We start from the raw sequence: 6,111 nt of genomic DNA on the forward strand, positions 1-6,111 counted from the left end.
GTTGCTATTACATATCAGTCTGCCAAGCCCACTGAAATGCATGCATCAACTGACCCTATAAGCATCATTTTCACACCATTCATAGCAGGGACTGGCTGCACAAGGAATGGCATTACTGGCATCGCTCATACCTCAGTCACTTTCTTATTGTCTTGTGTACTCTAAGTTCCAAGATTAAATCATTCTTCAGTGATACGTTCGAACTTTCAAGTTTAATTTTCTCCTTGAGCTCTATACACTTTGAGCAAGTGTCAGTAACTGGTGTTCCGAATCCTATGTTGTAGCAACACGTAAACATTTCACGGAAGAACCACCGCTTCACCCTGAGTTCTTCAGGCGATTTGTTGTTATACATTTTGTAAAGCTTAGTGATGCTTAAATTTCCAGTTAGATACCGTCTGACTAGTGACTTTCTGCAGCAATAGTGACTTTCACCACACTGCAAACTTTCAATGAAATGTTTCATGGAGTGCCTCTTTTCAGTGTACTCTGGTTTGATCCTAGCTCCTCCCCTCTTTTCTGTTGGAAGTTTCCCTGTCGTGAAGTGATTTCTGGCAATCCTCTGAACCCGATCTTTGCTGACATGCAATACATTCAAGAATGTCTTTTGGCAGACCTGAATGTGAAACTGTTCTGTATTAGCAAGTTTTATGTATTACTGAACACTGACACCTTTTCTTGAACTTCCCTCCTTGACAGTTCTTTCCCTTTTGGGCTTCTCTATACTCAGATACTTTAAAATGAATGTATCTTGTTGAATCTTATTGTTACATTCATTAAAGTTTCCATGAAACTGCTGAATGTCAATCATCCACAATTCACGATATTTGAAGGTTGGACCATTGTGACTACATTGTGGGTAGTCTGGAGGACTAGTAGGCCCATGCCTGCAATGAAAATGAATGATTTCTCATCAAGGTACTGTATATCACAAAATTGCTGATATTTAGGATTTCATAATAAAACAATACGCTACTTCTCATTACAGTGAAACCTCGTTCCTTCCTCATACGTTTTATTGCTTAGTATGATAACATTTTACGTGGCCCTGAAAGCATTCTTGGTCCATCCCTTGTGGAATGTGAACCTTCCTTGATCTCTTGTCTAGGCCACAGGATGGACGAAGTTTGCGAGATAACAAGCAGGTAGCTTGACCTTGAAGCTTGTCGAGTTTGTGAGTACTATAACACCTTGTTCCTATGGGTTTGTGTTTTCATTGTTCTGACAAGAAAGTTGAGATGTAGAAGAGAAATTGTTAAATCGTTAACTAATGAAGACAAAATTAAAATACTTCCAGTAGACAAGATTGTCCCCTGCGGAAACATGTTATGAGGTTTCACTGTATTTTAAAAGTAGCAGCTCTCAACTAAACAATTAGGATGTAACATTCATAGCATGCCTATTTTTCTTTCCTTAGTTTTTCTCCACGAATCAGAATCGCTCTTCCTTCTTCTCCCTTTACCTTCTGCAACAAGAGCAATATTTTCCGTCATCTTAATACACTCTGTTCACAGCACAAGACTGCATGAAAGACTAACACAGTTCAAGAACAACTCAAAGAGTGGAAAGACTGGCATAAAACGCAGGTAAATTGTAGCATGAGACACATGTTGAAATTATTCCTTCCTATTGGTTGATTGTATAAGGCGAGTTTTGGAACGACAAGCGCCATGTATAAGGCGAGTTATGAAACAATAGCCTAAGTTTGGTGACAGATTTCTATGGGAAAAGGCGAGTTTTGGTGATAGAACTATCACAAACATCGCCAAGAAGGCAATGCTACCTCTAACTCATTTTAAAAAAAATAGATAAGAGGAGTTTAGGAACGGACTGCCTCATATATAGATAATATTTATTAAGTGAAAACCCTTGGAATCATCATCAGTTCACAGTAAATAAAGGATCTTAACAACAATCAACATGAAATCTGCCTTTAAATACATTTAAAATGGTTGACATCGGTTATATGACATAAAAACAAATTAAATTTAAAGAACGTCCTAGGAACTAGGTCACAGATAACTGCAGAGTATTCGTACAATGTTGAACAGAGCTTTAAGATAATGTACAAAAGCTTGAAGTTGAGGAATACTGTGAGGTTCTTATTTGTTACTGTGGATATAAAAACGTATGTTACGACAGCCCCGTGTCGGTAGATTTACTGGCACGTAAAAGAACTCCTGCGGGACTAAATTCCGGCACCTCGGCGTCTCCGAAGACCTCAAAAAGTAGTTAGTGGGATGTAAAACAAATAACATTATTATTATTATTAAAAACGTATGTTAAAAATGTTCAAATATTCGTAGTTGAATCGCCGATGAAGGATGCAAACATGTATCGAAATTGATGATCTTGTAAAGTGTCGATGTTAAGACAACTTGCAGTTAAAACAATTAGCTGAGGAGTTGGGGGAATATCCTTTGTTGTTTTATAACATCTGCTTTGTTGTTGAAAATGTCGCTGTTATTGTTGTAGTAAAAATTGAATGATGGTATGGCCTTGCTTGTATGGCACGGTATTGTAAAAGGTGTTCCCTTATTCCTTGCTCTCGTTAACCTGCCACTAGAAAGGTAGGAGGAATGACACCCAGGAAACTGCTTGCGCATTAATATGTCCTTGCCCGACTGCACACTGTCTGATGCGGCATGCAAAAGGTAACTGTTCGATTACTTACATATTTGAACTTGTACGCCATTGAACTTTTAGGCCAGCTGTATGAATTGGTGCCGTTCCATAAAAAATATGGAGTTAGTATCAATATCTCGGTTATTAATTACCCCGTGAGAATACATAGCACATTATTTTACAAGCCCCTGGGTATCATTTACGAATACGAAAACAGAATACCGATATCTTTAATGGTTCAGATGTTATTTCCATGTAACATCTTAGGTGAATAACCCTGTATATTGTTTTTCTCTTTCTAGACCTTGTCTTTTGAAAGGAATTTTCATTAGAATCAAAGCTTTCATTATTCTTCAGTTGATGATCTGGTCCCATTTATCTATTCCAAGGCCGAAGTTCAAATCTCCCTCAGTCAATACACTGAAGCTACCGGCTACTGGCACTGTATGTCAAATTTCAAGAAATATCATTTTGAATCAAATTTTAACATGTGATGAATTTTTATAAGAAAGTGATGGACAGTTTTATGGAAAAATAGTGTGTATTGTTTTTAGTGTATTTTCAAACATTTCAGAAAGGACATGAGTTCATCCATTTTATATTATTAGACAGTAATAATTATGTATCTTAATTAATTACAGGATGCTATGGCTGAAGAGGTCTTAAATTAGACAAAACATGCACCAAAGAATGTATAACATATTTTAACATTGTGTTATCACTTGTAAAGTGAAGTGTATTGATTGAGTGGACCATTAAACGTAATACTAGTTCTTAACTAGTTCTTAACATACCACTTAGTTGAGCAGCTCATCTTCTTCCTCCCAAATCTTTCCAGCCTGAACTTTGCAACATTGTTGTAACGCTACTCTTTTGTCGGAAATCACCCAGAACAAATTGAGCTGCTTTTCTTTGGAATTTTTTCCAGTTCTTGAATCAAGTAATCCTGGTGAGGGCCCCATACACTGGAACCATACTCTAGTTGGGGTCTTACTAGAGACTTATATGCCCTCTCCTTTACATCCTTACTACAAATACATCTCTTAAACACTCTCAGAACCATGTGCAGAGAACTGTACGCTTTATTTAAAATCCCATTTATGTGATTTCCCCAACAAAGTACTTTCCTTGTATTAGCACCTAGGTACTTACAGTGATCCCCATAGGGAACTTTCACCCCATCAACACAGTAATTAAAATTGAGAGGACTTTTCCTGTTACTAAAACTCACAACCTGACTTTTAGCCCTGTTTATCATTATACCATTGCTTGCTGTCCATCTCATATCATTGTCAAGGTCTTTTTGCAGTTGCTTACAATCTTGTGACTTATTTAGTACTCTATAGAGTACAGTTTGAAGAAAATGATGCCATGTGAACACTTTCTGCCTAAACCATAAAGGATTACTTGATTCAAAAATTCTGAAGACCACATACCTCTCTCTGAAAGTTTGCACACAATAACAGTTTTATGTTTGTTAACAGTAGAAACCCTGCATTACTATCTGTTTCAAAAGTTTGGAGACTCGAGTTTGAAGAAACCAAACTCATTAAGCAAACTTAATGAAACCTACACCAATATTTTGTTCATTTTATTGTGCATTAATCAACATAAATTAATACTTTTATGAGTGTTTGACTTTATTTTTAATTTGGCTGTATGTAAACAAGTACCTTTTTTCCTATCCTATCTTGACGAACTACTACTTTAAAGATCTGCTAATAAAAATCAGGCCAAACAATCATCACCAAACAGTCACTGCTAAGAGTCTTTCAAACATCCTTCTTAAGTCTTAGGATTTTTCCTTCACTAGAAAATTGTCCTTTTCATTTTTAAAACAAATTTTTCTTAGCAATGGGTCATTCAGACTAGGTCATATTAGTCATCATTGTTATCGGCTTAACTTACACATTCGGATTCAGTCACTGCTTACAGTTTGTCAATTTGAGTTAATTTTTACTTGATATGGAATTTATGCATGCACTAGCATGATAATTTTACACAGCGAGACCCCCTATATAACATGGTAGGAGTGCTGCATTGTCATTATCACTTTTTACTATCTCGTCGTGAGAGTTGCCCTCAGTGAAGTATGATACCGCACAGTTTATATTGTACTTATTTTTTATTAAACTGTTGCAAACGTGAAGCAATTTAACCCTTTGCCTCTCTCCATTTAAGGGTGGCAGCATGGCCGCAATTACTGTATTTTTGACAGGGGCATTTAAATGCCAATAGACACAGTAACATAAATGTAGCCCTTTAAACAAAAGACAACGTGGAAGTCAAATTAATAGAGAGATGAATGTAATTTTATTGCATTTAATTTCTAAATTATCATTGCATATATATTTGTACTCACCCTAATTTTGAATCTAAATATTGCCCAAGTTTCCTAAACCATTTCAATGTCATTGCCTGCCTTACTAATGGGCACACACAAAAGTCTCCTAGGAAGTAATCGTCAGTGTCAGGTTAAACAACCAAATCCATATAAATTAGTGTACATACATATGGCCTTATATCATCAGTGTAATGTTTTGTCAGGTACAAAATACAGAGAGACTTTCTATCAATCAATCACTACCGATCTGCATTTAGGGCAGTCACCCAGGTGGCAGATTCCCTATCTATTGTTTTCCTAGCCTTTTCTTAAATGATCGCAAAGAAATTGGAAAATTATTGAACATTTCCTTTGGTAAGTTATTCCAATCCCTAACTCCCCTCCCTATAAATGAATATTTGCCCCAATTTGTCCTCTTGAATTCCAACTTTATCTTCATATTGTGATCTTTCCTACATTTAAAGACACCACTCAAACTTATTCGTCTACTGATGTCCTCCCACGCCATCTCTCCACTGATAGCTCAGAACATAACACTTAATCGAGCAGCTCGTCTCCTTTCTCCCAGATCTTCCCAGCCCAAACTTTGCAACATTTTTGTAACGCTACTCTATTGTCAAAAATTACCCAGAACAAATCGAGCTGCTTTCTTTGAATTTTTTTCAGTTCTTGAATCAAGTAATCCTGGTGAGGGTCCCAGACACTGGAACCATATTCTAGTTGGGATCTTACCAGAGACTTATATGCCTTCTCCTTTACATCCTTACTACAACCCTTAAATACCCTCATAACCATGTGCAGAGATCTGTACCCTTTATTAACAATCATATTTATGTGATTACCCCAATGAAGGTCTTTTCTTATATTAACACCTAGGTACTTACAATGATCCCCATAAGGAACTTTCACCCCATCAACGCAGTAATTAAAACTGAGAGGACTTTTCCTATTTGTGAAACTTGCAACCCGACTTTTAACCCCGTTCATCATCATACCATAGCCTAGTGTCCATCTCACAACATTGTCAAGGTCATGTTGCAGTTGCTCAGAATCTTGTAAATTATTTATTACTCTATACAGAATAACATCATCCGCAAAAAGCCTTACCTCCAATTCCACTCCTTTACTCATATCATTTATAT

The sequence above is a fragment of the Anabrus simplex genome, chromosome 1, assembly GCF_040414725.1.
Source record: "Anabrus simplex isolate iqAnaSimp1 chromosome 1, ASM4041472v1, whole genome shotgun sequence".
Lineage (NCBI taxonomy): Eukaryota > Metazoa > Arthropoda > Insecta > Orthoptera > Tettigoniidae > Anabrus > Anabrus simplex.